Source organism: Arachis stenosperma, chromosome 4, assembly GCF_014773155.1.
Source record: "Arachis stenosperma cultivar V10309 chromosome 4, arast.V10309.gnm1.PFL2, whole genome shotgun sequence".
In the NCBI taxonomy this organism is placed as follows: domain Eukaryota; kingdom Viridiplantae; phylum Streptophyta; class Magnoliopsida; order Fabales; family Fabaceae; genus Arachis; species Arachis stenosperma.
The window spans coordinates 100,519,564-100,528,289 of NC_080380.1; the positions used below are offsets into that span (position 1 = coordinate 100,519,564).

Sequence of the window (8,726 nt, forward strand, 5' to 3'; positions counted from 1 at the left end):
GGATATTGAGAAGATTGACTACCTCCGTTGAAGTTTATACTATTCTAGTTTGTTCTCTCATACCTTTACTCTTTTTATTGCCCATTTACCTTGTTCAAATACGTATGTTTTTGACTTTTGGATTTATTAATGCCAGGAACTATTTTTATCTTTAATTGATTCTCAGTTATTATTCAATTTATCATGTCTTCTCTTTATTCTCTTTTTATGCTTATGAACGTAGCACTCATGTCAAGGGAGTAGACTCCCAACTTGACTTGGGAGTTGATTAAGAGGAGACCCTTGAGTTGGGAATACTCAAGTGTTAATTCTAATTGGAAGTTGTTGGCTGACTCCCTAACCTCTAACTCTAATCCTTCCTTTGGAGAGAATTAGAACTTGAGAATATAGTTGATTAGCTAGTTACTTGACCTTCCTTTTTTCAGTAAGGGATAATTAAGTAGAACAACAAGGTATCACTATTACACTTGGGAACATCCAACAAGGATAGAACTTCCGATTAATCTTCTCCCAGTCAAGGCCTTTTTATCATAGTTAATTAAATCTTTCGTTAATTCTCCAGCCTTAGTTCTATTCTCTAACTCCAAACTTCTCAGAAATTTCCTGATCAATAAATAGCACTCTTTCTGTAACTCGTTGGGAGACGACCTGGGATTCATACTCCCAGTATTTTTATTCTTGCTTTGTGACAACCCTTATAAATTGATAAGCGGATTTTCGTTGGTTAAGAACTATACTTGCAACGCTACTTTCATTATAAATTCTTAATCGGCTAATTTTCGCACACGTCAGACCCATAATTGTGAATCGTGATGGTGACTATTTGAATATTAGTTCATCCTTTATCATACCCTATATTTGTGATAATAATTATATTTGATTCGATTATTCAGTTGCAGCTCATTTTCGTCGACATGTTTCTCATATTTTCATTTTATTAAAGAAATTTGAGCTAATTTGATTTTAATCTTCACATTATCAGAATAATAACGAAATAAAGGATGATGGGAAGAGTGTTGTTTCCGTTATGGCCAATAATGAAAATCAATTTTATAATAAGATTCTTATTTTTTGTTCCTAAAATGTTAATTGAATTAAATCCATTTAGTCAAATATTTAAGTTGTAGCAGCACTTCATTGCTTCAAAGTTCAAACAAAACAAAGTTCCTGAAATTTCTGAAATTTTTGTTCAAGATTTCTTGTAATGTTTTGTATGTTTGTTATTGTTTTGTAATTGCTGGTTGCTGGGTGCAGATTTAGTGTCATCACTGATTTGGAATGTTTTATAATGTGCAGTGTTTGTTGCTGTTTTGTAGTTGCTATTTTGTAATTGCTGGTTGCAGGTTTAGTGTGATTATTGGTTAATGTTTTGTAATATTTGGTGCTGAAGACTGATTGTTGAGTTTAGATATAGTTGTTTATTTTGACTTGGGTAAAGAGACTTATGGCCATTTTTTCCTCCTTGTACCAATTCAGATGGTTATTTTCAGAGGATGAGCACTTATTTATGTATCTTGAGAAATTGTTTCTGTTTGTTATGAGCACTTAGTTTCACCAAACGGTCTTCAAAGCAACTCATCCAAAATGCTGCTGCATAAATCCAAGTCTACTGTCTCTTAAAGCCTGCATGCTCCTTCATTTGGTGAAGCCTTTCTAGCACTAGTACAATGCCAACTTTGTTATTAATAATGTTATCAAATTTGTTTATCCAAGTACTATGTTTTTTTTTCAGTTAGATTTATGATAATTCATTTGATATTCTTCCTATTCTTGTGAGATATTTCTTTTAACATTTTGTGTACTAATGAGAAATTGTACTTGCTTGGTATCATGGTTTCATCTGGCAATTTTGCATTTACTATAAAAAAGGAAATCCTAAAAGAGTAATTCACCACTCCCTTGGGAAAACTTCATAGAGTAATTCACCACTCTATTGAAAAAACTTCATACTACCCTATACCCTCAACTTAATACTTGCATATTTATAATTTATTTATTATTTTATTCTAAAACAGTTTTTTCGGTTGAACCACCAGTTGAACTGGTTAGACCAATAAACCATGAACCAGTGACTAGAGCGGTTTGATAACCGGTTTGGTTCTCAGAACCTTGGTAATTACGTGAATTTAATTTTTTACGTATCAAGTTTTTGGCACAGTTGCCGGGGATTAATTGTGATTAACAAACTATCGGTGGTTGATTACCTAGATTAGACATTTTTTTTCTTTTGATTTTTGTCATCTAAGTTCTTTTAATTTTCTATTTTCTCTTGCTACTAAGGAGTTTGTGTTATTGCCTCACTAAGGACTCCTTATTTCTTACATAAGGAATTTCAATTTTTCTTAGTGATTGTGTTTTACAAAACTCAAATGGAGTATACTTCGCATTTTGATCAATCATATCATATGGGATATTGCCCACCACCACAAGATTATTCAAGTCATTATCCTAATGGTGGCTGGGAATATCACCAAGAAATGACAGATTATGAGCAATCTACCCAGCGGGGGTATGCTCCAAGGCCACAAAATAATCAAGACAATTTCCTGGGATATTGCCCAACACCATAAAATGATTCATGTCATTATGCTAATGGTGGATGGGAGTATCAACAAGGAATGATAGAGTATGAACACCTCCTAGAGACACAAGATGAACCATATTTTGATGAATCTAACAACTACTCATGTTGTGGCTGAGAGGGTTAAAACCAAAGAGATTTTAATGCTCCACATTCTATTCTTCAAGAGACATCATCACTTGATTTTGTTGTCAATAATCTCATGCAAGATTATCCCCCAGAACCACAAAATGATCCATATGGTGATGAATTTGACAATTACTCAAGTTTTGGGTGGGAGGATCAAAATCAAGGAGCATTTACTAGTTCATACTCCACTTATCAAGAGCCATCATCACTTGAGAGTACCTTCAATTCATTCATACAAAATTGTCCAACCCCACCTCCCAGATTCTCATTTGAAAATTCTTCATCACTTTAATATGCCTCAACACAAAGTTCCTGCCAAGATCCATACAACTCATTTCATCAACCACTAAATTCATTTCATTACTCACAAAACTTATTCCATACTCCTCAAAATAACTTCACCACAACACATCCATGTCCACAAAAATTCTTTCAACCTTCGTCCCTTGAGCTAGCAGCTGAGGATCTCCTTCAAAGTGCCTTAAAATCTCAGGAGAGAGCTAGAAAATTCTTGGAAAGTCAAGAACAATACTGGAAAGAACAAGGAATCTTCTTCAAAAAGATGGATGAGCACTTAGAGCAAACGAGTAAGAATTTAGGAGTGCTAAGCAAGGAGGATGAGGGCGAATCTGTGGGCGAGGAGGAAGAATTGGAAGAACAAGATAAAGAGGTCCTTGTATCAAGTGAAACTTCAATGGAGATGGAGGTTGTGGAGGTATGTGAGCCTAGGACTTCACATGCACAAAGGCTAATTGAGGTGACAGAGGAACATAAAGACTCACTCCCAAAGGACTCAATGGAACATCATGTAGAAGAAAAGGAGGAAGCCAATCAAGAGAATCCACATTCAAGTGAAGCAGAAAGCTACATGGAAGAATGATGCATTGAACCACCAACTCAAGAGGTTTTTGATGAAGCGGATACTCCAACAATCACACAACAACCAAGTCTTGATGTCGAAGAAGTGAAGGTAACTAACAAAGGCACTGAAAGAAGGGTTGTGACCAAAAGACAAGGGACCACATCTATGAAGAAGAAAAGATCAACCACAAGCAATTCAACCCTTGCTGCCCCTACAAGCAAAGCAAATCAAGCAAATAACAAAAGAAAGCTTGTTGGGAAGAGGCCAAAACAGGGGACATCAACTTGCTCTTCTCTCTCCTTGAGGTCATTCCTCTTAACAAATTGGAAGAAGAGGAAGAAAGTTGAGAACAACATGTCAAGTTAATGACATTAAAAGAGAGATTATTGGGAGGCAACCCAATGATGAGCGGATAATTTGTACGCTTTTTGGCATTGTTTTTAGTATGTTTTTAGTAGTTTTAGTTGAGTTTTTAGTATATTTTTATTAGTTTTTAGTTAAAATTCACTTTTCTGGACTTTACTATGAGTTTGTGTGTTTTTCTGTGATTTCAGGTATTTTTTGGCTGAAATTGAGGGACCTGAGCAAAAATCTGATTCAGAGACTGAAAAGGACTGCAGATGCTGTTGGATTCTGACCTCCCTGCACTCGAAGTGGATTTTCTGGAGCTACGGAAGCCCAATTGGCGCGCTCTCAATGGCGTTGGAAAGTAGACATCCTGGGCTTTCCAGCAATATATGATAGTCCATACTTTGCCCAAGATTTGATGGCCCAAATCGGCGTTCAAAGTCACCTTCAGAATTCCCAGCGTTAAACGCCGGAACTGGCACCAAAGTGGGAGTTAAACGCCCAAACTGGCACAAAAGCTGGCGTTTAACTCCAAGAAGAGTCTCTACACGAAAATGCTTCAATGCTCAGCCCAAGCACACACCAAGTGGGCCCGGAAGTGGATTTTTATGTCATTTACTCATCTCTGTACACCCTAGGCTACTAGTTCTCTATATATATGACCTTTTACTATTGTATTTTCATCTTCGGACATCTAGTTCTTAGATCAGATCTTGGTTCTTCTGGTTCCCTCTCTGGGGCCGAAACCAATGATCACTCTTGTTCTTATGTATTTTCAACGGTGGAGTTTCTACACACCATAGATTAAGGTGTGGTGCTCTGCTGTACCTCGAGTATTAATGCAATTACTATTGTTCTTCTATTCAATTCCGCTTGTTCTTGTTCCAAGATATTCATTTGCACTCAAGAACTTGATGAATGTGATGATTATGTGACGCTCATCATCATTCTCACTTATGAACAAGTGACTGACAACCACTTTTGTTCTACAAGCAAACAAGGCTCTAATGTTTATCTCTTGGATTCCTGATACACGATGCATGGTTGATCGCCTGACAACCGAGTGCTCGCCTGACAAACGAGCCAGCCATTCCGTGAGATCAGAGTCTTCGTGGTATAGGCAAGAACTGATGGCGGCATTCAAGAGAATCCGGAAGGTCTAACCTTGTCTGTGGTATTCTGAGTAGGATTCAATGATTGAATGACTGTGACGTGCTTCAAACTCCTGAAGGCGGGGCGTTAGTGACAGACGCAAAAGAATCACTGGATTCTATTCTGGCCTGATCGAGAACCGACAGATGGATAGCCGTGCCGTGACAGGGTGCGTTGAACATTTCCACTGAGAGGATGGGAGGTAGCCACTGACAACGGTGAAACCCTTGCATAAGCTTGCCATGGAAAGGAGTAAGAAGGATTGGATGAAGACAGTAGGAAAGCAGAGAGACGGAAGGGACAAGCATCTTCATACGCTTATCTGAAGCTCTCACCAATGATATACATAAGTATCTCTATCTTTATCTTTATGTTTTATTCATATATCACCATACCCATTTGAGTCTGCCTGACTAAGATTTACAAGGTGACCATAGCTTGCTTCATACCAACAATCTCCGTGGGATCGACCCTTACTCGCGTAAGGTTTATTACTTGGACGACCCAGTGCACTTGCTGGTTAGTTGTGCGAAGTTGTGTTTATGCCATGGTATTGAGCACCAAGTTTTTGGGGCCATTACTAGGGATTATTTGAGTTGTGAAAAGTAGTGATCACAATTTCGTGCACCAAGTTTTTGGCACCGTTGCCGGGGATTGTTTCGTGTATGGACAACTGACGGTTCATCTTGTTGCTTAGATTAGGTATTTTTCAGAATTCTTAAGAATGAGTTCTAGAGTTTCATGATGATCTGTTGAAATCTGGCTGGCTGAGAAGCCATGTCTAATCTTATTGGACCGAGGTTTCAACTTATCATCACAAGAGCTTGTTGATCTCTATCAATCTTGCTATTAGAGCAATGATCTGCTAAGGCTTGGTTGGCCATTGGCCATGTCTAGTGTTTTGGACCGAAGCTTTCTTTAAAAGCTTGGCTGGCTGTGAAGCCATGTCTAATTCCTGGACCGAAGTCTTAGACAAGCATTGCAATGATTCTTGGAATCCAAATTGAGAATTCTGAAACCTTCATTTTCTATTTTCATATAATTTTCGAAAAAGCACAAAAAAAAATTTTCAAAATCATAAAAACCAAAAATATTTTATGTTTCTTGTTTGAGTCTAGTGTCTAATTTTAAGTTTGGTGTCTTGCATGCATTGTTTATTTGATCTTGGTTCTATTTTCAAGTCAATAGTACAGGGAACTGAAGATTCAGAACATGCAGCAGAAGAATTACACAGAAAAAGCTGGGCGTTCAAAACGCCCAGTGAAGAAGGACAGACTGGCGTTTAAACGCCAGCCAGGGTGCCTGGTTGGGCGTTTAACGCCCAAAAAGGTAGTGCATTGGGCGTTAAACGCCTGAATGTGCACCATTCTGGGCGTTTAACGCCAGGATGGCACAAGAGGGAAGATTCTGTTTTTAATTCAGATTTTTTTTCAAGTTTTCAAAATTTTTCAAAATCAAATCTTTTTCAAATCATATCTTTTCAATCAAACCTTTTTCAAAATCAATTTCTTTCCTTTTTCAAAGATACTTGCTATCAATTAATGATTTGATTCAGCATTTCAAGTATGTTGCCTTTTCTGTTGAGAAAGGTTTAATGTTTGAATCATATCTTTTCTTGTCAGGCAAGTCATTAATTTTTAAAATCAAATCTTTTTAAAATTGTTTTCAAATCATATCTTTTCAATCATATCTTTTTAAAACCATAATTTTTCAATCACATCTTTTTTTTTAAAACAGTTTTTAATCATATCTTTTTGATTTCTAATTTCAAAATCTTTTTCAAAAATTACTTGATTTCTTCTCCATTCTTAGTTTTCGAAAATCAATTCAAGTTTTTCAAAATGTTTTTAAAATCTTTTACTTAATTTTCGAAAATTTTTTCCCCCTCTTCTCACATCCTTCTATTTATGGAGTACCACTCCTTCTCAATGCATAATTCGAACTCTATCTGACTAAGTTCGAATTCTTCTCCTTCTTCCTTCTATTTTTCTTCTTTTCTGACACCTCAAGGAATCTCTATACTGTGACATAGAGGATTCCATATTTTCTTGTTCTCTTCTCTTTCATATGAGCAGAAGCAAAGACAAAGGCATTCTTGTTGAAGCTGACCCTGAACCTGAAAGGACCTTAAAGCGAAAGCTAAGAGAAGCTAAGGCACAACTCTCTGTAGAGGACCTAACAGAAATCTTCAAAGAAGAAGAACCCATGGCAGCCGAAAACAACAACAATGCCAACAATGCAAGGAATGTGCTGGGTGACTTTACTGCACCTACTCCCGACTTCTATGGGAGAAGCATCTCTATCCCTGCCATTGGAGCAAACAACTTTGAGCTTAAGCCTCAATTAGTTTCTCTAATGCAACAGAATTGCAAGTTCCATGGACTTCCATTGGAAGATCCTCATCAGTTCTTAGCTGAATTCTTGCAAATCTGTGACACTGTCAAGACTAATGGGGTTGACCCTGAGGTCTACAGACTTATGCTATTCCCTTTTGCTGTAAGAGACAGAGCTAGGATATGGTTGGACTCACAACCTAAAGAAAGCCTGGACTCATGGGAAAAGCTAGTCAATGCCTTCTTGGCAAAGTTCTTTCCACCTCAAAAATTGAGTAAGCTTAGAGTGGAAGTCCAAACCTTCAGACAGAAGGATGGAGAATCCCTCTATAAAGCTTGGGAAAGATACAAACAATTGATCAGAAAATGTCCTTCTGACATGCTTTCTGAATGGAGCATCATAGGTATTTTCTATGATGGTCTCTCTGAACTATCCAAGATGTCTTTGGATAGCTCTGCTGGAGGATCTCTTCATCTGAAGAAGACGCCTACAGAAGCTCAAGAGCTAATTAAAATGGTTGCAAATAACCAATTCATGTACACTTCTGAAAGGAATCCTGTGAACAATGGGACTAATCAGAAGAAAGGAGTTCTTGAGATTGATACTCTGAATGCCATATTGGCTCAGAATAAAATATTGACTCAACAAGTCAATTTGATTTCTCAAAGTCTGTCTGGAATGCAAAATGCACCAAGCAGTACTAAGGATGCTTCATCTGAAGAAGAAGCCTATGATCCTGAGAACCCTTCAATGGAAGAGGTGAATTACCTAGGAGAACCCTATGGAAACACCTATAATTCTTCATAGAGAAATCATCCAAATTTCTCATGGAAGGGTCAACAGAGACCTCAACAAGGTTTCAACAACAATAATGGTGGAAGAAACAGGTTTAGCAATGGCAAGCCTTTTCCATCATCTTCTCAGCAACAGACAGAGAATTCTAAGCAGAACCCCTCTGACTTAGCAACCATGGTCTCTGATCTAATCAAAACCACTCAAAGTTTCATGACTGAAACAAGGTCCTCCATTAGGAATTTAGAGGCACAAGTGGGACAGCTGAGCAAGAAAATTACTGAACTCCCTCCTAGTACTCTTCCAAGTAATACAGAAGAAAATCCAAAAGGAGAGTGCAAGGCCATCAACATGGCCGAATTTGGAGAGGAAGGAGAGGCAGTGAACGCCACTGAGGGAGACCTCAATGGACGTCCACTGGCCTCCACTGAGTTCCCCAATGAGGAACCATGGGAATCTGAGGCTCAAAATAAGACCATAGAGATTCCATTGGACTTGCTTCTGCCATTCATGAGCTCTGATGAGTAT

At 37.8% G+C, this 8,726-nt stretch overlaps 1 non-coding gene across 1 annotated transcript; it reads right to left on the bottom strand.

The window, feature by feature from the left end:
• Positions 1–7,682: 7,682 nt before the first annotated feature.
• On the bottom strand, positions 7,683–7,790 carry LOC130978217 (small nucleolar RNA R71). The gene has a single exon (XR_009085873.1). It is a non-coding gene; the product is annotated as a small nucleolar RNA R71 (small nucleolar RNA).
• Positions 7,791–8,726: the final 936 nt, after the last annotated feature.